The sequence below is a fragment of the Chelonoidis abingdonii genome, chromosome 1 (assembly GCF_003597395.2).
Source record: "Chelonoidis abingdonii isolate Lonesome George chromosome 1, CheloAbing_2.0, whole genome shotgun sequence".
Taxonomy (NCBI): domain Eukaryota; kingdom Metazoa; phylum Chordata; order Testudines; family Testudinidae; genus Chelonoidis; species Chelonoidis abingdonii.
Window position 1 is genome coordinate 87,732,603 of NC_133769.1, and position 27,347 is coordinate 87,759,949.

A 27,347-nucleotide genomic window follows, 5' to 3' on the forward strand; every position below is an offset into this window, starting at 1 on the left:
TCTTTTACTGCATCAAACCCAAAGTCCTTGTCCTCACCTTCAGGGCCCTTAATCATCTCATCCCCATATCAGTCTGTTTTCCTTTCCTCTTCTCCCCTTGTTTTGTCTCATCTTCCTTCCACTATAAAGTCTTCAGGAAGAGAAAAGACACTCCTACAGAAGCAAGCATGTTGGTGGATAATCTCCTTATAGCTGGTGTGAGGCAACTACCTGCCCTTGAATAACTAAGCTTCAGCAGGGCAATATGAACTCAGTCTCATCTAGCTCTGACTCCTTACGAGATAGTATCACTGCTGACCTTTCCCCATTATGGATGAAAATGCCTCAGGATAAGGACCTTGTCCCTACGTCAGCTCTGCCACTGACCTGCTCTGCGACCTTGGGCAAGTCCCACTACCTCTCTGTGGTTCTATTTCCCTTCCCGCTCCTTTGTCAATCTTGTCTGTTCAGACTGCAATTTCTTCTGGACAGGAAATGTCTCTCACTATGTATCATACAGTGGCTAGCACAACAGAGCCCCTACCTCAGTATTTTTGTAAGGCCTCTAGCACACTTGCAGTAGTCTACCCATAATTAGTAGTAATAATGTATTGCAGAGATGAGGCAGATAAGAAAGATTAGGTAACTGCCTATCTAAACAAAGGAGACAAGTTCTGAACCACATAGCCCCCTTACTGTGGGTTAGAGATGATAGGGAGCAAGCTGCATTTTCTTCCTGTTATTCTCCCTCACGACAGGTGTTAGATTTAGAACTCAGTGAAGGAGCGGACACAGACAGGTGTTGTTATTTTACTGCAGTTGAGATTTTAGGAGATGAGACTGTCTGGCATTCAACAGACATGACGGAAAGTCCAGCAGGATCACCAACATGGCTGCCTGCAAATGTCAAGTAATGCTACTAGCCTGCTTGAAAAGTGTGTAAAAACGTATCAGGGGAATATTATGCTGAAACTGGGATGCACTTATCTAGAATCAAGAGATGACCTTCACAACAAACAGGGCAATGGAAAGAGAGTGACAATCTCCTTAAACCAGTCTAAATAGCTGTTGGGCATTCTTAAATTCTGCAGAGGGCAGCACATTGCACACAACAAACTAATGCCCCAGGGTCCTTGTTCATATTTGTTGTTATAAGCAAACTGAGGATACCTGCAGAGCTCCATCCCAATCCAGGAATAAATGCAGTTGGGGGGGCGGGGAGGGGGAAGGATCATCTTTATCCCTTGACAAATGGAATTGGAAAGTTAAATAAATAATGCAAAAGTGAAAGTTCACCTAATTCCTCAGACCACTGCTAATAGCAATTTCATGTTCAAGCAAGGCATGGTGACTCCAAAGCCAAGCACCTTCTGAGAGCTCTGCTTGTAACAACAAAAGAGTGTTCTCTCTCTCGCTCTCTCTTCTGACTTCTGTTCCTAAAAGATTCAAAGTGAAACATTTCTTGATCTAAACTTGTAAAGGACCGAAGTGTCTCAGAGTAAGGCAGGCCTGCACAACATACAGCCCGCGGAGCCTCACTGTGCGGTCTGCGAGAGGATTCTAAATCCCCCGCACAAGGCACTCTGCGGGCAGCCCTGAGCCCTTTAAATCTCAGCCATGGCCAAGAGTCAGAGGGCTCTGGGCTGCCGGCAGCCACGGGGAGCCCTGAGCCCTTTAAATCCCAGCCGCGGCTGGGGGCTTGGGAGTAAGGGTCTGGCTGAGCGCAGAAGATTCCAAGCGTGGCTGGGCATTTAAAGGGCTCAGGGCTCCCGCGGCTGTAGTGCACCAGAGCCCTTTGAATACCGCCGCAGCCGTGATTGCGCCTCCCGGACCTGCCCTGCCCAGGCCGCACTTACACCATGGTCTACCTGATATCTCTCAGGGACTCCTGCCCTAACGGTCCATAGGACCCACGCCTATTTAAGCCCTGCTTTGTCCCGTTGCCCTCCAAGATCTGCCCAATGCACTTGGGACCCCCCAGCCTATTAAGCTCCTTCTCCTTCACATGCCCTCTGAGATCCCAACTCCCCCCACGACCCACCTTACTGTCCTGATAAACATCTGGATCATGCTATCAACTGATGCCTGTCCTGACTGCCCTGGACTTGCCATCCACACCTGCCCCTGTCTTGCTGCTCCCCGGAACCCCACCTTTCCACCCACAGACCCTTATGTGCCATTCGACAGCGTCTTGGCTCCCTGCAGCTCCAGATTAGTTGCTGCATGCTTAATGTGAAGCAGCCCATGCCCAGACTGCTACGATTTGAACACTCAAAGTCAGGCGTGCTCAGCCGTCGGGAAGCTGTTAGTATTAAAGGATAAGAAATTAGCGTTGAGATGAATGGGCGGATATTTTGTTAAAGATGGTGATGTAGGGGGTTTCAAGTGTTCATTTCTCAAATCAAATATACTGATCACTGTAATCTTGCTGTAGAAGATAAAATTGAGCAAGAAATGCTTATTAGGACTGGAATTGCTATTTTCAACAGCCATTGCCTTTTTCTTTGTTTAAAAGGAAAACAGTGATATTGCATTGGCAAATTCCCCATAGAAAGAAAGAGTGGAACAAAAGAATAATAAAGGCACCTCAACTTTTCCTCATTTATGGAGGACAGTCTTATAATATGCATCCAGTTTTCCTCCAATCACACAAGCTGAAAATTGTTCCACTCTACTGCAGCTCTGTAACCATATGGGAACCAATCCTGTCTGTGTTTTGTGCACATCCAAAATTCCTCCTGAATGACCCGCCCTGGGAGCGAGTTACCAGTGACCCAGGGCTGGGGAGGCAGGACGTGTTGGGGGGGAAGCCCAGCGCTAGGGTGGCAGAGGGTGTGGGTGGGTGGGGGGAGAGCCTAGGACTGGGGCAGCAGGGGAGTACAGGGGGGAGCCCAGGGCTGGGACTGGGGGCAGCAAAAAACCTAGAGCCGGCCCTGCCGGGTTCCCCCAGCCGCCAGAGCCCCGGGCCCTTTAATTTGCCCCTGAGGGCTCCCAGCCACATCTTCAGCTGGGAGCCCCCAGTTGATTTAAAATAAAAGTATCACCTCCCCACCCCCAACCTTCCTTTTTGGCCCACAGCTGTTTTGGTAGGGCGGCACGGGGGAAGGAGGGTTTGTTTCTGCAGGGCTGGGCAGCCCTGGGGTGGGGTGTTTCTGCGGGGCCGGGAGATTTTGGTCCTCAACTGTTTTCTTTGGAGTAATGTGGCCCTCTCCGCTTCACAAGTTGTGCAGGCTTGGAGTAAGGAATAGTCACCTGAGTGACATTTTTTCCCCAAGCCAAGCGTATCCCATCCCCTATGCTTTCCTCGTTGTCATCCTTCAGAGGATCAGGTTCTGTATTCAGATGTCTCGAAATTCAGAATGGGGAGGTCTGTGTCTGAATGGAAAAATTCCAACTCAATCCAGCGTGCTTCCTTCTGCTGAGAGCAACAGAGACTCCAAGAATGTATGAATTTGGGCTCTTCATGCATCTCACATGTGTAAGGTGTAAACTGGGTGAAAAATACTACCACATCAGAGCAGTTGAATTTTACGCTCACTCTTCACAGCTGTAAATATGCCTTTTATGTATGTATCTCCCTATTCTAGACAATCTGCACGTACATTCTTTGGGCTAGTCTACACACCAAAGTTGCACCTGTTTAGTTTAAATTGGTCTAAAAAAAATTACACAGGCCTAGTCTACACTTAAAATGACCTAGGTAGGTCATTCACGGGTGTGACTTTTCCACACAGCCTGAGCACTAGCTGACCCAACCTATGGTACAGAATGGCTAGGTCAGCAGAAGGATGCTTCTGTTGACCTACCTACCACTGCCTGATGAGGTGGATTATCTACATGTAAGGAAAATGCCCTTCCGTCAATGTAGAGAGTGTCTGTACTACAGCAGCATAGCTGCATCGCTGCACCTGTGCCACTGTAGCACCCATACTGTAGACATGCCCTTAGTTAAGCTCCTGTGTGGACACTCCCATTGGTTTACCTTGCACTGGCGACTGTCCACACACAAAGCTGTACCAATGTAACTCAATTACTATAGAATCATGCCTTTAGCTGACCTAGTGCAACCTTTGTATGTAGACCAGTCCTCACAGTGTTCTCTTTCAAATGTTCACCCCTTTTCTGCAGCTGCTTTTCGAGCTTACTGCTGAGAAATCAGGGCCAATTAGCATGAGGGGTAACAGTTTGTAATATGAGGGTAAAATAATTCAGGAAGATGAAATCAGAAGCCAAACAACCCTGGTTCTCTGGCTTATGTAAGGTTTTAGGTGCCTTTTGAGGAGAATGTATGAAAGACTACAAGCCCTCTGGTTGCTACTAATTTTAAAACTTTACCTTTCCAAAAGCACAGCAATAGATCCCAGGCTTAAAGTGGTCTCACAGAAATGTTAGTTCTCTCTTTGCATAAGGATGGTATTGAATTAGTTTGTAATCTGAACGTTAGGACTTGGAGAAAAGGTTAGATGCCTTCTCACCAGATATTGCCTTGTTTCAGACCCATCTTATAGCTCTAGTTTTTTGCTGTCCCCAAGAGACTCAGGCTGCTCTATGCCTTGCAGTCTATTACTGTTACAGACAAAAAGCGATGCGCATGATCACACTTATTGCCTCCACTTCATCCCTTCCTCCGCCCAAAAGAGAATGGAAAATTACAAAGCAAAGTGTTGTTACTTTAAACACACAAGTAACATGTACATTACAAGATGAACATAGTTAAGCTGTTGCCTGAGCACATGAGCTTATACTCAGAAAACTGCGCTGTTCCCTCCCATCCTCTCATCCTCACTCATTGTTATGCTGCACTGTGATCTGTACAGCTCATTAGGCTGTATATGGCAAACATTACTTTCATTCTACCATAACTGCATACGCATCACGCTAATACAGCGACACTGCAATTAAAAATATTTTGAGAGCCAGTTTTCTCAGAAAAGAGAAACTGTACATGTTCTTCATTTCTAGGGGTGCTTGGTTAGTGCTCTGAGAACTACATTCAGAGGGCAGATGGGAATCCCCAACATACATTCCAAACACAAGGCTCAATCTTTTTCTGCAAAGTATCATTCCAAGGGCTTGTATTAAATAATTTTAATTAGTTAAAATGTTGGTTAATCTGCTGCTGAGGGAGGGACCCGATATTTTCTAAGCGAAGTCAGTTTGCTGTGATAAATGAAACCATCAACGTGACATTAAAACAAATATTAAGGGTCTAAAACAAACATGCACAAGCAACCACATCATTAATTCATTGCCAACATGCCAACAGAGAGCTGAATGCTTAGGCCAAAATTTTCTAAACTGGCCTCTGAATGGGGGTGCCCAATTTGAGACACAGTAGATGGACACCAACAAACCTGAAGTACCAACAAATCGGATGCTACCCTTGAACAATTCTAGCCCTGCAGTCTGAGCTCAGAGTATGCTGTATGCCCTCCCTCACCTGCCATTGAAACCCATAGGATGAGTTGCTAGTCCCTGTAAGGACGGCACATGTCAATTAACCCATGTCAAGTATCCACCTTTGCTGTACTATCTAGGCACAATGAAATTGAGTTCATAAAAGGACTTAGCATTTAAAAAGCACTTTGCATCTTCCAAAAACTTAATTCATCTTCACAGCTAAGGCTGCTTCACGTCTAAACTTCTGTAGGTCTACGTTACATCTGCTTTCTGCTCTGTGGGCTACTAATGTTGTAGGTCTTGTAAAATTAGTCCCTGCACTTCCAAACACATCTAAAGCATGTCAGCTACTTTAGCAAGGTATGTTGGTGCACATAATGGCAGCATACAGCCTTATTTTCTTGTCATTTGTCATGTTTAATTCCCACTATATCTTCATGTCTGTGGGCCTGTATTTATCACGTTTGCCAAAGTAAATGATCTAGAGACAGAACAGACCCAGCACACATGCTAAAGGTACAAATAGCGATTACGTCTCCCCCCATTTGTCAAATGTACTATTTAAGTCAATAAACCCTAGAGAGACACTAAAAAGTGCTTCAACCAGGTTCAGCAACTGTTTAGGAACAGGGTCTCCTACCAGTTACACACCATAATATTGGAGGGAGGGGAAAATCACATTTCTGTCTGAAAATTTTGTACTTGCTACAGTTACAAGTGACACTGCAGATTACCAGAGGTGAAAGAAGTTTGCCGCAAAGAAGACTGTCTCTGTTTTTCAGTTTACTTGGTGCATTTCACAGCATTTTGTCCAATCATCGTCTCCCTTTCTGAAGGGGGCCTTAGAAACATCAAGGGAGGAGCAGAACAGACCTTTGAAAGAGCATGCGAAAAAGGTGCCCTATTTTAAACTGGAGTCTAACAAAAGCATCCCTTTAAAGAGGAAGTATTTATGAAAAATATGTTTTAGTGTGTAAGATAACAACAACATTTTGCATTTCTATAGCACTTTCCCTCTGAACAACTCAAAGTGCTTTACAAACTTTAATGAATTTACTCTCACAGCACCTTGTGGGGGGGGTCTGATTCCCCCAGTTTATTGATGATGAGGTAAAGACAGGTTAAGTGACTTGCCCAAAATCACACAGGCAGTTTGTGGCAAAGCTTGGGGTAGAATGCTGGTCTCTGGACTCTTAGTCTTGAGCCGTAACCACAGAGCAACCATTCATATTCTGATCTTATGTACAGAATGCTCTTGTGAAATCATATCCAGAGGCCTGGACCCACAAGAATTTCAAGGTCCTCCCAACCAACGAACTTCAGCCTCTCTCATCCTTGAATCCTTGATCTTCACGCTAGATCAGGCAGCCCAACCATCGCAACCCCACCCCAGCAGGCGGGCAGACAACCAGCAGCAATCAGCTCGCCAATGCGTTCAGCTGGGCACCTGCTACTCTGCCTCTGACACCCTGCCACAAGCAGGCACCTACAACCATGGGACCCAGTTCTTGAGAAATTAGCTCATGCAAAAACAACAGTAATCAGAAGCAAGAGAGGGCCCTGGTAGTGGTAGGCTAACCACTGAGCACCTTCTGTGCAGAAATAAATATGCTTAACTTCTCTGCTAGAGCAGTTGTCCTGCAGCTCACCAAATAACCTGAGGCAATGCCCACATCATTTATTTATTCATTCTTGAATCACACTAAAACCTACACAGATTCTAAGAAAACAGTTGGTGGGCTTTGATTTATTTGATGACTTAGCAGCACTTGCACCTTTTCCAACAGAAATATTGCATGTGAGATTTGTGGTGTTGTTTTCTAAATGAAGCAAAAATTGAAAGCGTCCATAAGTTTCCTTGCCAGGTGCAGAAAACAACGCCGGCACTCTGCACTGCTGGAGTCCTAGAGATTGCTTCAGCTGTGAAGTTACTATTTGAGCCTCTCTCTTCTGAATTCCAGGGGCAGGGTAGGGAATCCCCAGATCTTATCCCAACCCTGTACTTTTAAGTGTAGATTTGATCTAACATTGCTGTTTTCCAGATTTGGTTCAGATGCAGACCTCAGTGACAAAACTCTCACAGCATTTCCACTGTTCACAATAAAGGAAAGCTGGAGTGACCTTGGTAGATTTATATTGCTGTATTTTTAGACCAACAATCATGCACTAAGCCAGGATTCTGAAGCATCAAATCCAAACGCGAGCCCTAGTTAGGCTTTGAACGCAGCCGAAATCTAATCCGGATCTGAACACAGTCACCTCCTTCCATTTATTCCCAGTGCCTTTGTTTGAGGATCTCAAAACATTTATCACAGTGGGTAAGTGCTTCCCTACTGTGATTGAATTACTAGCCCCATGGAGTGCCACAGTCATGCCAGAATCCACTTTCCCCACCTGAGAATTTAAACCAAACCTTCACCAGAGAGGGGAATTGGTAAATTAACCTATTTCAGTGAATGGGCAGGGTTGAGCCTGGCAGAGATTCCAGCCCATGTTGTTACTAATGCAGGGGGAAGGGATTAGCGACTGCTGATTATAGTGGCCTCTTCTGGTGCGTAAGGACAAAGCACAATAAAAATCAGGAAGCTTATAAAAAAATTCACTCAAAAGGCGATTTCTAAAGAAATACAGGGATCTTAGGAGCAGTGTGACCCAGAGCAAAGCCACTTTTGGGAGGTCAGGGATGCCTAAATTTTAATCTGGTCTCTGCCACTGTTAACTTGAATAAGTCCCTTCATCCCTCTGACTCAATTTCACCCACAGGCACTGGAACTAGGGATGCACGAGATGCTTCCACACACCCTGGCTTGAAGTGGTTTCCATCATATACAAGGTTTACAGTTTGGTTCAATGGCTCTCAGCATCGCTACTATGCAAAATGTTCCAGCACCCCTGATTTCACCACCTGAAAATGTGGGAGCAGCACCTTCCTTGCCTACTTCACATACAGTGCGAGGGCTGGTTGTGCTTGTGTTCTCTTAGTGAATGTGTGCACAGCCTTTTGAAAATGGGAAGTGCTCTATAAATGCTCATTATTACCTTGTCCTCCAGTGCCTACTGAAATCTGGGACATTTTTGGGCTGGGGGGGAGGGGTAGCTGCAACATGTGCTGTGGGAGGCCTCTGAAGTAGCTTATTTTGGACTACAGCTGCTCTCAGCAACTCAAGGGAATTACTTCTTGAATGGGGGAAAATCCCTTTTCTAGATTATTCACAGCAGACTTCCTCTCTCTCCCACAAACAGCTGCCATTTCTCTTGAGTGTCAGAGTAGTTTTAGTCCAGGCTATGGCTCTTTCAAGGACCTCACAAAGCAAATGTTGCACCTAAGCTAAAGACGTCATTTCAGTGACGCTGGAGGATTTAGCATCCCTTGCACTTTTAAGACAAATTAACCGTGCATTTTCTCAGTAGAGCATCACACTCCAAGGTCTGCTCTTAGCCAGTGAACCACACTTCTCAACAGGCACTGGAGGCACGTGGCCTTTGCCTTTATGTTTCTCCATGCACCTGAGGCTTTCAGGTATCTCATAGCAACTGCATGGGAGGCAAGTTTGTAGAAATTTTGGTGGAGCCCAGAACCCGCCCCCCCAACTCCACCCCCTCAAACTCCACCTCCCTAAGGCTCTGGGCGAGGTTTCAGGGGGGAGGTCTGGGGTGCAGGGCCTGGGCTGGGGATTAGGGTGCAGGAGGGGTGCAGGTTTTGGGAAGGAGTTTGGGTGCTGGGTGCAGGCTCCGGGCTGGGGCAGGGGGGTGGGTGTGCAGGAGGGGGTGAGGGCTGCAGGCTTTGGGATAGAGTTTGGGTGCAGGCTCTGGGCTGGTGGTGGGGGTGTAGGAAGGTGAGCGGGGCAGGCTCTGGGACGCAGTTTGGGTGCAGGCTCGGGCTGGGGCGTGGGGTGGTAGGAAGGGGGAGGTGGTGCTACGCTGGGGCAGAGGATCAGGGCTCGCAGATGGAATGAGGGTTGGGGCTGAGGATGAGGGGTTCATTAGATGCTGGGGAGCTCAGGGCTGGGGCACAGATCAGTGGCTGCCAGGGGGAATGAGGGCTCGTGCTGGGGATGAGGGGTTTGGGGGTTTGGAGAGGCTCAGGCTAGGGCAGAAGAGCAGGGTAAGGGCAGCCTGCCTTGCCATTAGCGGATGGCAGGCGCTAGGACCCTGGGGCAGCAGACAGCAGTTCTGCTGGGAGCTGATCTCTGGCAGCACGAGCAGGCAGGGACATGGTGGAGGGGGGACGCAGGGGGAGGCATGGAAGGTGGAGGCTGGGACCCGCTCCAGGCAGGGACGCGGTGGGGTGGGGCGGGGCAGTGGAGGAAGACCCACGAGGGCCGGGGCCAGGACCCAATCCAGGCAGGGCCGGGGGAGAGACCCAGCTCCAAATATTGCTGGAGCAGGGTCACCAGCCCTGAATATTCCTGGAGCCCAGGCACCTCGAGCCCATATAACCTGCCGCCTATGAGCAACTGCACATCGTGTCCAGGGCCAGCTCCAGCATTTTTGCCACCCCAAGCGGTGGGGGAGGGAAAAAAAAAAAGCTGCGATTGGTGGCAGCTCTACCGCCGCCGCTTCTTCGGTGGCAATTCAGCAGCAGGTCCTTCCCTCCGAGAGGGACTGAGGGACCCACCACCGAATTGCCACCGAAGAGCCGGACATGCCACCCCTGTCTGTTGGCCGCCCCAAGCACCTCCTTGCTGCCCTGGTGCCTGGAGCCGGCCCTGATCCTGTCTCATGTTATTCCTCACTCTTACCCATCAGTGACCAAAGTGACAAACAGGAGGAAAGTTTGATGGTGACAGAGCGAAGGTTTGATTCAGTTATGAATAACACAGACCTGAACTCAAACCAAAAAAACCCATGACCCAAATACAGAGCTAGGCCCGAATTTTGTGGCTGATCTTTATACGGAGATGAACTCTAAATGCAGCCAGCCTGGATCTTCGGGGGCATCTGGACCTGGAACTGAACTATGTGGCTCAATCCCAGTTCTTACCAAAGGCAGAAACCTTAGACAAGAATCTAGTTAAATTTCATTGCTGAAAACAGAGAGTTGCATTGTAATTCTTCAGCTAAAGCTTTGCTTTCTTCCATGCTACAGCAGTAGTAGTTTAGCAAAATTAAAATAGATATTTGTAATCTAGATATGTGCTTTAAAGGATCTGATACAATGCCCACTGAAACTAATTAAAACTCCCATTGACTTAAAAAATGAGGATCGGATCAGGGCCCAAATAAAAATTAAACCCACAATTATATCTGCATGCTGACACTACAACTTCTGAAAGGCAAAAGAATGGAGAGCAACATCTTTAATCCTATCGGGTGCTTTTCTCCCTATGTAAATACAATACACACAGCTCTCCTCAGCCTTTTGCTGATGTTCACATGCTGTATATTTATTTCAAATGTTATTTTGTAATTAATTAGGACTAAATAGAACATGCCGCCATTTACCCTGAGTATGTTCCATTCTGTATTCAGGTTCCCCTTGATTATTACCATCCAACGCTGAAAACAGAACCAGTACTCTATAGCAATAAGAGAGTGAGTCTGACTGAGCTAGATACACAACAGCAGACTTAACAAATGAACTGTTCCTGTGTGTATTGACTGACTATGGCATCGTCTTGCATTTTAATGCTGCTGATGCAGACACAAAAATCAGCCTCTAAACATTACAGCCCCCTTCTGAGCTCCTTTAGGCGCAGAATGCTACGATTAACAAAACAAAGAGGTGTCCGTTTCTTTTAGCAGCAACAGCAGGTTCGAGCTTTACTACCCTCTTAAATCACATTAAACCTACACAGTCTCAGACATGCCATTCAGCACGAGCTATCGAATAAGTCACCTGCACGTCATGTGTCTGTAGGGCAGTAGATAATTCAGTATTTCTGCTGCTGAGCCTGGAAACCAGCAGTGAGAGTTCCCGGGTATTACGCTGTGTAGCTACTTACATTTGTCTTTGCACCAGGGGACACTCAGATCAACTGCCAGCATCTTTCCCCTCCTTCCTGTGCTGTGACAGCCCTTCCTTCCCTTTTTGAAGTGCTCGCAACACATTATTGGTGCGGTGTGAAGGGCTCTGTGTAATGAGCCTCATGTATTTTAAGTATTTGGATTTCTTGACATTTTTATGTGTCTGTCTGGGATTTGCCAACACTTCATTCTATAATCCACTTTGCAGAGCAAAATCTTTTTATGGACAGTTTCCCAGTCCCTCCCTTTCTTTCTATTATTCCCCTCTTGCTCTGGCGGCCAGGTGGTTGATTTCAGACCATGTCTGAGATACCGCTGTGTATTGTATAGGAATGTTTGTAAACTAGAGCACAGGCAGAAGAGTGGGTTAAAGTTTAAAGGCCAGATCCAAAGCCCACTGAAAGCAATAGAAAGACTCCCATTGACTTCGCAGGGTTTTGGATCAGGCCCAAAGAGAGCCTGGCACCACTGTGATTGTGATTTTTGATTTCATTGCCCTGTCCCATAGGAGGCAAGTTGGGCTATGTTACAACTTAGGGGAGGATGTCCTTTCAGGAATTCTTGGAACAAAGTAACATACATTGTACCTTCCAAAGAGGTTCTGCAATCTCATTTCCTATTTTAAGGCACTAGTCTTTACCCAATTCAATGCTGCATGGATTTTCCTGGAAGCCAATTCCTCATCCCTTGGCAGACCTCTTCTCACCCTTTCAAACCTCCCAACAGGTTAACAGTTTTACTATTTAAGGATCTGATCCAAAACCTTCCATGGATTTCAGTGGGTTTTGGAGTGGCCTGTAGTTCTGTACAAGACATAAATCCCAGAGAGCTGGCAATATAAAATACACACACAGATCAGACTGGATATACCAGCCAATGCAGAGGATGGTATCAAGTTGGATTATTCCTTTTATAAACTGAATCTCTTTGGGATATGGCAATAGACTAAAATGGGTTAGCATTTGTAGACCTTGCAGAGGAAGAGATGTTCCTTGCCTTCCCTCTCTCAGTCAACCCAGCTTTCACTATGGTGTCTCCCCAGGAGTCGGCAAAAGCAGTCCTTATGGTCAATCCTGTGCTAATGGTTTGCTGCACAAGGTCAAAAACAGAGGCATCTAAAGGCCCTATCCTAATGCACCCCTGCTGACCACGGCAGGCCTCTATGAAAGGGGACAATCCAGCAGACAGTCCTCAACAGCACCATGTTTGGAGCCCTGCTCAGAGATATCTAGAGCATAAAGCCTTATTGCACCCAGTCTCTTAGGCTCCAATACTGCAATACTGTACAGACCGACCCTCCCAGCCACACAGAGCCCCATCAAAGTCAGGCACTGATCCTACAATAGGGTCCATGCAAGCATAAAGGTCCATGTCATGTTAATTACATAGCGTTTTAAGGCTACCCTCTCCCCACACACCAATTGCAGCAGTCAAAATAATTAGCCCCAGAATATGAAACCAGATCAGTTTCAATTGAATTCATTTTTTCAAATACAACTAATTATACTGAAAAATTAAAATTTCATGTCAAAACAGAACTCTCAAGCAAAATAAGTTAAAATTCATCATCTTACTGCCTTTAAACATACACTGTATATCATCCCCTGCAGCACATGCTTCATCCCTTTTCCCCAATGCGTATGAGAGAGACAGAAAAATAGTGTTTGTGTTTTTAGGCTAGACAAAAAAGCTTTCAAAGCAGTGCCTCTTTAAAATGGAAGTTTCATCTTTCTCTTAAGAACAGTGCAAAGACTTCTAATGCATTTGAAAAAAAATGAGCAGTGGGTGTGTATTGATGGTGCAATTAGGCTGGAAGCAGATCACAGTTTAGGTGTCAGAAATTACAAGGCTCTGTTAGATCAAGGAAACACTTGCTAACAAGAAAGCTACATGGTTTTGAGTCTTGTCATCCTGTGTAGAGACTAAGTGCTTATAAAACATAAAAATAAATAGAACAGGCAAAACTCCAGAGGTGAGCACTCCGTGGGAGCAGGTGCAGGGAAGTGTACATGGCTTGATTTTAGAGATGCTGAGAATCTGCAGGACCTGCTGAAGTCAGCTGAACCAGTGGGTAATCAGTATCTTTAAACTTGGCCATAAACAGCTAGTAGAGGGTTTGAGAACTAGTGAGCCACCATTTCACTCCTGGAATCATCATCATTAAGATTTTAAAGAAAGTTTAATTGGGGGGTTGTTGGGTGAAGAAAATGAACCCAAATGGATTCTGTGTGGAAGGTCCTACTGAAGAATACTTGACCAGCAACCACCTCTAAAACACAGGAGTCAGCCTAACACTAGAAGCTATTTTTAACCTGAACATGCTAGTACAACAGTCTCTGGAGCTCTGTCATCAGATGCAATCCAGACAGCTGCTGTCCCTTTTAGAGAGTATTTCTCTCTGTTCATACAATGAACCCCACCATTAAAAGAAAATGCCAAATTCTATCTCCTTTGTCTCTTTAACATTCAGCAATAAAGTGAACATGAATGGTTAAAACTGATTTACTGACTCTTAATAAAATGTACTTAAAATGAAAGTGTCAAATTCCTCTGCATGAAATCCAAACAAGAATAAAATGAAATTACATGCTTAAAATGCTAGCAACATTCAAATAATGTCCAAATTTAAAAAACAAAAAACAAAACCTGCAAGAATGTCCCAAAGTAGCCACTGACATTAAAGTATGCACATGATTTCAAATCCAGTTTTTCACAAACAGTACAGGGGTTAATCCATTTTTGTTATTATACGTTGCAATGTGGGGGTATACCATTGCCCTCTTCTGGGCAGAATCAGAGCAGCTCACCTGTGTGCCATAGGCCCTCTACTGCTAATGACGTTTCTTCTTTAGCTCAAGCAGTAAGGCCTTACGCCTATGACGCAGGGACATTTTGGTTCTACCACTGATCTCTCTAGTGAGTATCTGAGTTGCCACGGTATGCAGCAGAGTGACAACTGTGAAATATTAAGTGGCTACAGGCTTGTTATAATACCTACAAAGGCCTATAAGGCCTAAGTTTATAAACTTCAGTAGCTCATATGAATCTTCATGGAAAGTCACTTATCAGAAACCAAACTGAAATGTCGGTTACATAATCTACTGGCTATCTCCTTATTTTGTGCCCAGTGGTTTGTGTGTTTGAGTTACACCCATAAACCATCATGGATCAGGATGAGAAAATTCTCTCCAAAAGGGAGGAGATTTTATTGAAAGATTGTTCTTATCAAAAGGTAACAGGGAACATTTTTATTTGCTTTACAGAGACGCATCCCTTTCAACTTAAATCCATTCCATAACAAAAAGCAGTGAGTATTTTATACAAAGCTTTGTTGGGATGAAAGGGAAATGTCAGCCATATAAAATGTGTGTCAAGCAAAGAGAGAAGCAACTTCTGGTAGAGGTTGCCAAGCTATTATTGCTGAATTCACAAGCTCCATGTAGCAAAGTCACCTGTGTTACTTTGAATGCCAAGGATCACATCAGCATAGTTCCCTTGTGGTGATGTTAAACATGCACAGTTTAAGGCACATTGCAGACTTTATCTATCATTTCCTTCTTCCATAATACATAGCTCCTCAGCTGATTCAACATTAATTCACATTCATTTGAGCTAGTCCAGTTTGCACCAGCTGAGGAACTGACTATGTAATTTGGATAGTAGTAAGCAAAGTTTGCAATGCACCTCAAATTGTACAAGTAACTGATCAAGATTGGTTCAGAATTTTTCAGAACAGCTACATTATCTCTGTCATTTTTGGACTGGCTCCTCTGGTCTCCCTTCATCTACCACTCTTTCTTGTTCTTCCATTTAAAAAAAAAAAGTTGTTCTCTTCTTTTATTTTCTCAAGGCCCATCCTTTCAGCTTGGTTTTTCTTAATGTTTCTTCTTTATTTCTTGTGATAAAAAAAAACAAACCCTGCAGCCTACAGGTGTTGCAACTATCTCTTGTGGCTAAATGTTTTAAAACATTTAGCCAGGTATCCATGCTGGAGTTCATCGCAGTAGCTGTATTTAAGCTAATATTCATGGTGGATTTTTTGGCGTGGGGGTACAGGAAAGGTTCAGCAAACTAATGAACTTTACTGTCATTTATAACAGCTAAAGCTGTTGCTCAAGACAGAGTGGATGGTAGCAAACCTGAGAAACTAGCTGGACTGGCCATTCCTGTCAGCACTGGGAGAGCCGCTGTCTAGACCAGTGGTTCCGAAAAACTTTTAACAACCCGTGAACCCCATTCACTAAAGTGTCAAGTCTCGTGAACCTCCTCCTAAAAATGAATATTTTCAGGGATTTTCTCCCTTACCTCACATAAATTATAAAAGCAGTGTTCTTGGAAATATAACATTTGTTTTTATGACATGCTTATTAAACACTATTTATTATTATTTATCATTACAGTATTTTCATTATATTATGAAAATGGCAACACTCTTCCAAGATCTCACTTTCATAGCTTGTATCACTTTGAATAAGCCTGTTATAAGACAAGGTTCTTATGTTTCATCAAGGAGTATCAGATGTGAAACAGCATGAAGATATTTAAGAACCCAACTCAAAGAGTTCCTCGTACACAAGCATTCGGGTCTGGAGCAGTCCAAGCAAACAACACACGTTACAACAAAGCTTAAATTTGTTCTTCATAATAATTTTAAAAACAAACACTAGCTGCCTATTTAAATTTTAAAAACAGCAAAAAAAAATATCCACCTCCCTTTCCATTTCTTATAAGGAGTCTTGAAGTTTAAATCTCCGCAGTGTGATAGACATGCTTGCTTTGATCTGCTTAGCTCTTGGAAGTACAGGGGCTCTGAGATGCTGGCCCTGTGCTACCCGGAGTCCCTAGGGATTTTTTTTCCTGAGAACTCCCTGTAAGATTTCGCAAACTCCAGTTTGGGAACCACTGGTCTAGACTGATATATGTCAAAAAGGAGATCTGGAGATCAAAGGGACCAGCCCACCAAACAGAGACAGAAACATATATTTGTTCCTGTTTACTTTCGCACTCAACTCCCACTGACAGAGGCTACGTCTACACTACCTGCCATATCGGCGGGTTACAATCGATTGCTCGGGGATCGATATATCGCGTCTCATCTAGACGCGATATCGATCCCCGAGCGCAGTTATATCGATTCCGGAATTCCACCAACCCCAACGGAGTTGCGGAATCAACAGGGGGAGCCGCGGACATCGATCCCGAGCAGTGAGGACAGGTGAGTAATCCGATCTTAGATATTCGACTTCAGCTACGTTATTCACGTAGCTGAAGTTGCATATCTAAGATCAATTTTCCCCCGTAGTGTAGACCAGCCCAGAGTCACACTGATTGTGAACGAGAGTAACTTCCATTGATTTAAAAGCAGAGAGCCACAGGGTACGTCTACACTACGGGATTATTCCGATTTTACATAAACCGGTTTTGTAAAACAGATTGTATAAAGTCGAGTGCACGCAGCCACACTAAGCACATTAATTAGGTGGTGTGCGTCCATGGTCCGAGGCTAGCGTCAATTTCCAGAGCGTTGCACTGTGGGTAGCTATTCCGTAGCTATCCCATAGTTCCCGCAGTCTCCCCGACGCAGCGTCAATTCCAAGAGCGACAGCCACTGTGGGTACTATTCCGTAGCTATTCCCAAATCATTTCCCCAGCCGTACTCCCCCGCCCCTTTGGAATACTGGGTGAGATCTCAAGCGCTGATGAGGCAAAATCATTGTCGCAGTAGAGTTTCTGGGTAAATGTCCACTCATCTCGTTCCTCTGGGAGCGCAACGGCAGACAATCATTTCGCGCCCTTTCCCTGATTCCCTGGCAGACGCCATAGCCGGCAACCATCGGAAGCCGTATCAGCTTTCTTTTTCCTTTTTACGTACACCCATTTAGTCTACTGACCTGCCCGCTGACCAAAGGCAATAATGCACAGCTAAACAGCAGCATTATCTAGCGTGCATGAGAAAACGGGAAGCAGGTGATCAGACAGTCTTACGTCTGCTGCACATGAGAAATTGGCAATCGAGAACGGAGGGACTATGCTCGAGACATGGCTAAGCATGGCCCTAGGCGAGGTCGGCCGGGGTGACAAGCAAAAATCAGCGAAGACGCCCCGAGCAAATCCCTCCTTAGTTCTAAAAAGATCAGAATCCTGCCTAGAACGACTGGGGCAAGAGCACTAGGAACCAGTGTATCAGAGAGCACACCAAGCGGCTCCCAGCAAACTCCACAGAAAAAAGGACCCGCAGGCCAGTCTACCGGTTGCCCCAGAACACTCTCACCCGTTGCTTCCCTCCTCCCCAACCATGTACTGACTACTAGGCCGGACAGTCCCACATCTGTGTCAGAGTCTAAAAAGAATGCAGGAAAAGGAACAGTGACGTGATGAAATAACAAAGGACGGCAGCTCCTGCGCTGTATGACACAGTCACCAAACATTAAGCGGAAGGAGCCCAGCCCCGCGCTAGCATGATCCAGCGAAGACAAGAATCTTCTTTACACAGGAAAAGAGAGGCGGATCGGAGCCAGCCCAGGCTACGATGATAGACTAGCCAGCCGTCTGTACCCCAACTGGGAATCGACCAGGAACAATTCCTAAGATTTACCCAGGCGCCCCACCAGCCTACCTGAGCCAGCTCCGAGCTACCTCACGGCTATACAATGACGGCAGCATCAAGCCCATCTGCCACGGGAGGGACAGAGAGCGATACGGCAATCTACGCCGCAGCATCGCGTCTCACCACACAGCATAGACAAGTAGCGTTGAAGACAAGTAAACATTCTTCCCATCGTTCCCGCAGGGGGGGAGGAGTAAATGTCGAGCTATAACCTGACACAAGCCGGAAAACATGTGGACCGACAGGACACTGGAGCTACCAGAAGTAAATAGTTTCAGAGACGCTGGGGAAAGCTGAGAGCCGAGTCCACCTCCCTCCCTCCAATGGCGTCAGCTTGATCGATGCTAGCCGCTACAGCGGTCACGCAGCACTCGTACCCTAGAGATTTTTCAACACTTGGCATTCGTCTGCTTAAACGGACACTGAATAAAAAAGATTGTGTCTCCCCCAATACAAGTGACAGAGACATATCCCGTACGGTCCACACGCAAGGAGCTCTTTGGACTTGAGGAACCAGCTCCCCAAAATCGCTCCTGTGCCTGATCAGAGCCCCTGCCTGGCAACAGGAAATTAAATTCAAAAGTTCGTGGGGCTTTTCCTGTTTACCTGGCCACTGCATCCGAGTTCAGATTGCTGTCCAGAGCGGTCACAGTGGTGCACTGTGGGATACCACCCAGAGGCTAATACCGTCGATTTGCGGCCACACTAACCCCAATCTGATATGGTAATATCGATTTTAGCGCTACTCCTCTTGTCGGGGAGGAGTACAGAAACCGATTTAAAGAGCCCTTTATATCGATATAAAGGGCCTCGTAGTGTGGACGGGTACAACGTTAAATCAGTTTAACGCTGCTAAAATCGGTTTAAACGCGTAGTGTAGACCAGGCCACAGACTGGAGAAAGTTTGCATGTGTATGTGACAATGATTCTCCATCTTGGCTGACACACTGGGGCCTGAACCTGGGAACTCCAGAGCTAAAAGCATGAACAGTTTGAGCTAAAGAGCAAAGCCTCTGTAGCTGGTGGCCGTACCAACTCATATCCTCTCTGGATCAGCACAGAGGCAGAGCTGTAACACGTCCACCAGTGGGTTATATGGACACACAGCAGTTCTCGCTGATATAATGAAAGCTATACCACTATGACCACTTTGCATAGACCAAGCTTTTTTTTTGTGTGTGTGTTTACGTTTGACTTTGTCCCAAAATTAATTGGGAGAGCAGTAAGTGATTTGAAGAAGAAGGGTTTACTTGAAATAACCAGAAAAGGATTCCATCTTGGAGTTTTAATCTCTAATCATTTGCAAAAAATTGAGGATTTCATATCAAACTATGCCTTGTTCAGAGTATGCTAAAGCCACTACCAAATCTAGCATTTTAATGGTCTAAGAGCCAGCCACTCAGCATGATAACAAGGGCACTAACCTCTTCAAATATATTTGCATGAAAATCATGCTGTCAGTTTTCCCTAATCATTATTCCCAACCATAGTTAACTGAAGAGAGGCCCTTGCAGTGAGAAGCAGCTGGACCTATCACAAGTTCTTAGGAGTCTTTTTCCTGTCAGGTTCTAGTAAAGTGGATTGGACAACAGCCCACATGCTAAATGTTATAAATAGACTCAAATCAAATACAGAATCACCCTGATTTTCCAAACCTTGGTGTCATTTGAAACGGGATCAGGAACCCCAGTGCTCATTCATTACATTGAATATTCTCTCCGTTTTCTGAAGCCTTGATTATCCAAGTTTATTCACTGTCTCCCAGGACATATGATAATTGAGGTTTACAAAATGTATGCAAAATACAGTTTGTACTATATTAAACTGATCCAATTTGATTTTTTCCCCATGCAGTAATGAATCAGCTATGTATGCTTACCACTGCCTTCTAGTCAACAGAATCAGAATGCCTTAACTGTGGTCATAAACTCTATTCTGCAGGAACTAACAAACAGAGAGAGTCTCCTTTCAATCAAACGGCAGGGGCTTCTGCCATATGGTGCAGCATAATGATAGCCATTACAGTCCAAGTAGCCATATATTTGCAACAGTTTTAAAGCTGCTCACAATGAAGATCTGGGAGAAAGTTGCTGGTAAGAGACTAGGAGGAGAAATAAAGGTCAGTGACGATCAGTTTGGATTTGTGACCGGCCAGGCAACAATGGATGCTCTCTTTGCATTCAGATTGTTGCACAAGCAATCTAGAGAAAAATCATAACACACTGCACATAGCATTCATTGATCTTGAGAGGGTTTATGAACACATTCTGAACGAAGTCATCTGGTGGTGGTTGAGAATGAAACAAATACCTAGAGACTATATCAGACCTCATCCAGGACATGTACGAGGAGGGTTCTGTTACTACAGTCAGAAGACCATGGGGAGAAATGGAGCAGTTTCTAGTAAGAGTCACAGTACATCAAAACTTGGCCCTATGCCTCTTTGTTTGTGTTGGCACCTGATGCACTGACAGAAAACATCCAGAGAGCGGCACGCTGGTGCATGCTTTTTGCAGATGATGTAGTGCTCATGGGGGAGATAAAAGAGAAACCAAAAGAAGATTTAGAGAGATGGAGGTTGTGATGGGTTTCCCCCTGGGGTTCCACCAGGAACTGGGGTACCACTGAGTCCCCTGACCCACCAGCCTGGGCTCCCTCTCACACTGTACTGCTGTGACATGCTGCAGAGCCCTCCAAGATTGGACTTTCACCAACATTTACACAGATAGGGACACACCCAGCTGCAGTTACACGCAGGCTCTCTCACCACCAGCCTCCCAGCCTGGGACCCCAGAGCAGTACCGTCCTGCCCTGGTCAAATCTGGCCAGTATACGGGTTTAACACCCGGTCTGCTCAAACAAATTTGTTAGTTTCTAAGGTACCACAAGTACTCCTGTTCTTTTTTGAGGATACAGACTAACATAGCTGCTACTCTGAAACCTGGAAAAATACTGACATCCCAAAATGGAGTCCAACATCATGTGGTCTCAACACACGTTCTTGTAGAGTCACAGCAGCCATTACTTGGAGGCTGTCTGTAGCGTTCTCCAGGAAGCCTCCCCAGGTGGGAGATAAGCTTCTCCTAAGGCCTATTGTTCTTTCTAATGGCCCATTACTCTTAATAGGCCCTTTACAACCAGCTATTTAGACAAGGCATCTTATTAAGCGGGCATTATCCAGGTGTAACTACAGAAGTACAGATACATAGTCAGTATTTATAACTTCAGATACAAAAATGATATATGCATACAAATAGGATAATAATATTCAACAAATCATAACTTTTCCAATGACATCTCACATGACCCATCTTGCATAAAATGTATCATAATCATAATATCACTATAAAGAATATGGGGTGCAGTGCCATAGAGGTGTGTATCTGAAAGAAATGGCGTGAAAAGCAGAAGGAATACAACGGAGGACATGGTCTGTAGATTTGATGATACCCTTCAAAAAGGTAACAAGTCTGTAAATCTGGGAGGCCAGCCACTGCCAAAGGCGCAGCAGTTCAAGTATCTAGGTTCGATAATACAGAAAAACTGAACTAAGCAAAACAGGAAAGGCATAGACTAAACAGAGAGAAGTGAGCAGAGTGATTGGAGAATGTTTATCAAACTGAACAGTAAAATCTATAAGATGGTAATTAGGCCTGCACTTTTGTATGGTTCTGAATGCTGGACATTGAGTAACAGACAGGAGCAGACCTAGAATACAACAAAAATGAAAATATAACTCTAAGCATCAATCTAAACAAGGATGGACTATGTTTGGAATGAACTAGTTAGGGGAAGTGTGAAGGTAATACTAATTATAGAAAATTGGAGGGAATCCAGGCTTAGATGGTTTGGCCATGTGAAAAGAAGATCGAAAGGATAGATAAGAAACAAGATGTTAAACTTGGAACCAGTGGGTAAGAGAAGGGTTGGAAGACTGAAAACTAGATGGATGGATGTCATAGAACAGGATTTGATTAGCTGAAGAGTGTCCAAGGAACTGTTTCAAGACAGACTGCAATGGAGAACAACTCAAAAACCCGACTCCATATAGATGGGACCAAGGCTAGAAAGAGAAGAAAAAGATAATAGATTGTGTGTAACAGTAGCCCTATAATACACATTGGAAAGTTGGTTTTTGTTTGGTTGTTTTTTAGGAGGGGGCTATGTGGATGGGATACAAGCCTACCGAAGCTCTAGTTAGAGCTGTTAAAAGGCTTTGGAGACATTGGCTCAGTCTTTCACACCAGGTAATCCACAACAATGGCACAGAACAGAAATTCAGAGACAGACACACACACTACACCGCATGAGAGTCAAAGTGCAAAAATTTGTGAAGGTGCAAGGAGAGCCACTTGGGGAGCCCTCATGAAAGAAGTGGGATTTAAGGAAAGAAAGGAGGGGGAAAGTATCACACCAGGCCATGTCTACACTTACAAGCTTACAGCAGCACAGCTGTACTGATACAGCTGTGCCACTATAAGAGCGCTTGTGCAGCCATGTTATGATGACAGGACAGAGCTCTCCTGTTGCCATAATAAAAGCAGCTCAACGAGTGGTGATAGCTGTTGGCAGGAGAGCATCTCCTGCCAACATAGCACTGTGTACACGAGCGCTTATGCCGGCAAAACTTACGTTGCTCAGCAGGGTGTTTCTTTCTTTCAGTGGCACACAGATTGAAAGGTTGTTCCAAGTCAAAAGGGATAGCATGAAAGATGGTGCGAAGCCAAGAGTTGGAGAAGACGACAAAGGGAGCAACTGGGAGAGATTTGGGAGGAATAAAAGGAGCAAGGGAGAGGAGAACAAGTATATTGGCAAGGAAGAGTTGTACAGAGCCTTGCAGAGGGAGGACAAGGAGCTCACGTTCAATCTCAAAAACAGAGAGGAAGGCAGCAACCCAAACCTAAGGGCAGGGCAATCTGAGCTGAAGTGGCTGGAGATGATCTTCAGAGCATCATTCTGGATGGACATTAGGGATCAGATGCAAGAGGACAGAGAGAAGAGATTGCAATGATCAAAGCTAAAGATTTTTAGCGAATGATTTATGCAGTAGGGAGGAGGAAGAAGAAAGTATTTGTTTACACTCAGAGCTTCTGAAAATTAGCTCCTGTGGGCAACTGAGTTTATTAACAACCTTCCTGGCAGATCTTCACATTTTTGCCTTGATAGGTAACCCTTTCAAGGCCAAGACTTAGAAATAGGGCCAGCTGAGACAGACTGTGAAACCTAAAGTCCTTAGAGGGCCACAAGTTGTGATGGGGATTGAACATAGTGAGGATAAAAATGGTGTGTGGTATGCCACTTAGATGGTCCTAGTCTTGTGGTTTCACAGGTACCTCAGGAGTCAGCATTCAGAAACCATAAACTTGATCAGAAAATAAAGCTGATTGTTCTGAGTCCTATTTGTGCCCTAAATCCATGCATTTTTCTTGCAAGAATCAAAGACTTCATTCTTACTTAATCTCTGGCTACTTTATACCATTCAAGATTTAACAACTATTGATCAGAAAAAGTTTATTCCAGTGTATATGATCCAGAAAAAACACATTTGGATAAGTCACTCTTGTCTCAGCTTTGGTTAATTGAACAATATGCTCACAATAAAATGGATTTAAACAGAGAGATTTAATTAAATATTATTGAATATTTAATTAAACATTAAACTGAATCTAATTATCCAGTTTCCACCACTCGGTGGTTATCAGAACTTTTCCAAACCAAGTGCAGATCTGCACCATCTTTCTTTGATACAGGAGCTTAAAAGCAAAAGGAAAGACAGCTTCACCTAAATTAATACTAGTTGCTCTCTTTAGGGGACAATCCTATAAAATGCTGAGTTGAGACTGCTCAGTTTGAATTGAGCTCAACACATTGCAGAATTGGGCCCTTCCAAAGGAGACAAAGCTTGTGATATACGGGTCAGAACAGATGACCCAGTGGTCCCTTCTGGCCTTAAATTCTATGAATTTAGGAGAAAAAAGTTGTTATGCTTAATCTTATAGAGTCGCCTGACAGCTGTTCTACATAGGATACTTTAACTGCTCCAAGGATGCATTGGTGTCATAGGCCCTGATTCAGGAAGACATCCCTAAAGGAAAGCACATGCTTACTTGCTTTTCTAAAAAAGGGCCATAGAAAGGTGCGGTCTGGTTGTCTCAACAAGAAACTAAGATTCAAGAACTTCTTGTGCTGACATTGATTCCCTCTGTCGCTTTAGGCAAATCATTTAACCCCACTTCCTCTGCCTTCCCGTCTGTAAAATACAGTGCTCCACAGCAGTGTTATGAGGATTAATTAGTTAATGCTTGCAAAGCAATTTGAAAATGAAAAGCGCTATTGCATATAAGTGCTAAGGTAGGATTTTTCAGTGAGTGTCACATCACGACAAGCCTTTTTAATGCATACTCCGCAAGAAGCACAGCTTAAAAAATGATGGCTCTAAAATTGTTAAACTAAGATCTACACTATAGGACAGCAGTCAAGGCAGATCAATATTTAGACCTATCAGCCTGGACACCAAGTGATACCTTCAGGGAACAAAGTGAGCTGTAGATGTCTTGTAAGCAGCTAAATAAGAAGTCATGTATCTATTTTCAAAATGCCAAAAGGAGGCAGAAACTGTTATCAGTTCCAAGGAAGCTAAAGTGCCTAACAGAGCCATTTTAAACTGAACACCTGAATCACAAATGAACAGAACCTGGGCGTGCATTTAAGCTCTGGGGAATTATTTTTTCTTCTTTTGACTGAAGAACATCTGCTTCTTTTAGAGATTTGTATGTTTCATTTTTATATTGTTTTCAGTTTAAATTTAATTCATACACACAGCAGTAAGTTGAGTTTGAGTCACTTACATATTTGTCACATGCGCTACCATTTGATGCTGTTTTCTCCTGCATGTCTTTTGATCAGTCAAATCCGAAGAAGGAGATGTTACTTGAACCACGTGGATGTGTGTGTGCATCATCAAGGAGTCAAGAATGGGAAAGGGAGGTTGCAGACAACCAGCCCTAGCAAGATAATGGCACCATCTGGCAACGCACAAAAGTTGCCACATTCATTTATTCCTTCTGCTCTCTGCTGAGGGCTTGGCTACACTGGAGAGTTGCAGCACAGGTAGTGGCTTTACAAGGCTGTAACTCACTCACCATCCACACTTGCAAGGCACATACAGGGCTGTATCTCCCTGGCTACAGCGCTGAATGTACTCCACCTCTGCCTGGGGAATAACGACTGCAGCGCTGGTGATGCAGCACTGCTCCACCAGTGTGGCCACTAAAACCACTGTTATTGGCCTCCAGAGGTATTCAGAGGTATCCCAGAATGCCTGTTCAGCCACTCTGCTCATCAGTTCGAACTCTACTGCCCTGGACTCAGGTGACCCGCCCTTTAAATGCCCTGGGAATTTTAAAAATCCCCTTCCTGTTTGCTCAGCCAGGTGTGGAGTGCAATCAGTATCTTTCCAGGTGACCATGCCTCCACGCGATAAACGAGCCCCAGCATGGAGCAATGGCGAGTTGCTGGACCTCATCAGTGTTTGGGGGGAGGAAGCTGTGCAGTCTCAGCTGCGCGCCAGCCGGAGGAATTACGATACCCATGGTCAGATATCAAGGGCCATGCTGGAAAGGGGCCATGACCAGGACACGCTGCAGTGCAGGGTTAAAGTGAAGGAGCTGCGGAGTGCCTACTGCAAAGCCCGCGAGGGAAACCGCCGCTCCGGAGCTGCCCCCACGACCTGCTGTTTTTACAAAGAGCTGAACGTGATACTTGGGGGTGACCCCACCGCCAATCCGAGGACCACAATGGACACTTCAGACCTGCTGCACTTCAGGATGGCTATACTGCATGGTGATGGGGGTTGAGTGCAGAGGGCAAGGGTCATAATTCTCAGGGCTGGTTGGTGAACCTACAGGTGTTGGAGGCAGCTGGTGGAGGTAAGAACCTGGATGCTGGGGAAGGGGGTTTGGAGCTGACATTGGGGCACAAGAGAAAGAGCTTTGGGATAGGGGGGCGGTGCGGTAGTGCTCTGCCTGCATGGCTGCGAGCGTCTGGATAGAGTCCGCTTGGCGCGCCAGGATGCTTATCAGCTGCTTTGTGCTTTTCTTCCTGGCCACTGCATTTCTCTGGTGGATCCTGCTTTCCCTTTCCCTCCAGTCCTGCACTTTTTGATTCTCTCTGGCTGAGTGATCCATAACTGCTTGCAGCAGGTCGTCTTTGCTTTTTCACGGTTTCTTCCGCAGGTTTTGGAGTCTTTGAGCTGTTAATAACACAGGCAGCCAAGAGCTCAAGGTTGCTTGTGGAAAGGCGAAAAAGGCAACACTTAACAGAGGCAGCATTGTTTATATCAGACATTTATTCCCACGCAGTGAATGAGTTTAGTCTTCACAATAGCAAAATTTTCCCATACCAAAGAGAGCACACATAACCCACAGGAGCCCCAAAATGGTGAGTAAAGGGGACTGATTGCTTCAGGGCTGTACTGTCCTCGGGGTTTCTGTGCATCGGGGAAAGCAAACAGCTGCAGGGGGCACCTGCACTGAAGACTCTCCCAACATTTTCCACAGGAGTTGATCCTGGAAGATATCTCGCTGCTGCGGGTCACCTGGGAAGAGCGGGAGGGTCTTCTACAGCAATGCAGATTCTGCTCTGGCCCCTATGCAGCTTGCCTGTGTGCAGCAATGGTCCCCACATCCCTCGCAGCACAGTGGCACGGACGCGTTAGCCTGACTGGAACAAGGACCACAGTGGCTCTCCCAATAAACTTGCGCAAGTGCATTGCCCATGCTCTGGCTGAAACTTTTGAAGAGATTACCGAAGTGGATTACCGCGATGTGATAGACCACATGAATGCGCTATTCCACATCTAGGCATGCATGCATGCAGCCCTAACCCTCCCTCCTCTCCCAAAAAATTTCCATTCTGAAAATAAAAGCAGCTTACCAGGAACCCGCTCCTCTGCTTGTCCTTCACCAAGTACCGGCTGCTGCGACTGGCTACCTTCCTCCTGGCTTGAGAAGAGCTCCTAGCTGCATGACTCCTGTGACTCCAGGGTGTCTCTCCCCACCCCAGTACCCTCACTCTCGGTTTCCCCCCTCCTCCTCCTCCGCCCCCCCCCACTCTGAAGTGTCCATCGTGGTCCTCGGATTGGCAGTGGGGTCACCCCCAAGTATCGCATCCAGCTCTTTGTAAAAACAGCAGGTCGTGGGGGCAGCGCCGGAGCAGCGGTTTCCCTCATGGGCTTTGCAATAGGCACTCTGCAGCTCCTTCACTTTAACCCTGCACTGCAGCACGTCCCGGTCATGGCCCCTTTCCAGCATGGCTCTTGATATCTGACCATAGGTAATGTAATTCCTCCGGCTGGAGCACAGCTGAGACTGCACAGCTTCCTCCCCCAAACACT

The 27,347-nt window shown here is 45.5% G+C and overlaps 1 protein-coding gene across 2 annotated transcripts in view; it reads right to left on the reverse strand.

Moving 5' to 3' along the window:
* Positions 1-27,347, reverse strand: part of TMCC3 (transmembrane and coiled-coil domain family 3) — a 255,832-nt gene that overhangs the window by 202,509 nt on the left and 25,976 nt on the right. The window contains exon 1 of one of the 2 annotated variants that reach the window (XM_075067016.1): positions 11,219-11,301. The exons of the other annotated variant lie outside the window; for it this stretch is intronic. The gene's annotated coding sequence lies outside the window, so the exon portion shown is untranslated. Of the gene's footprint in view, positions 1-11,218; positions 11,302-27,347 lie in introns of those variants that run through there. 2 annotated transcript variants of the gene reach the window in all.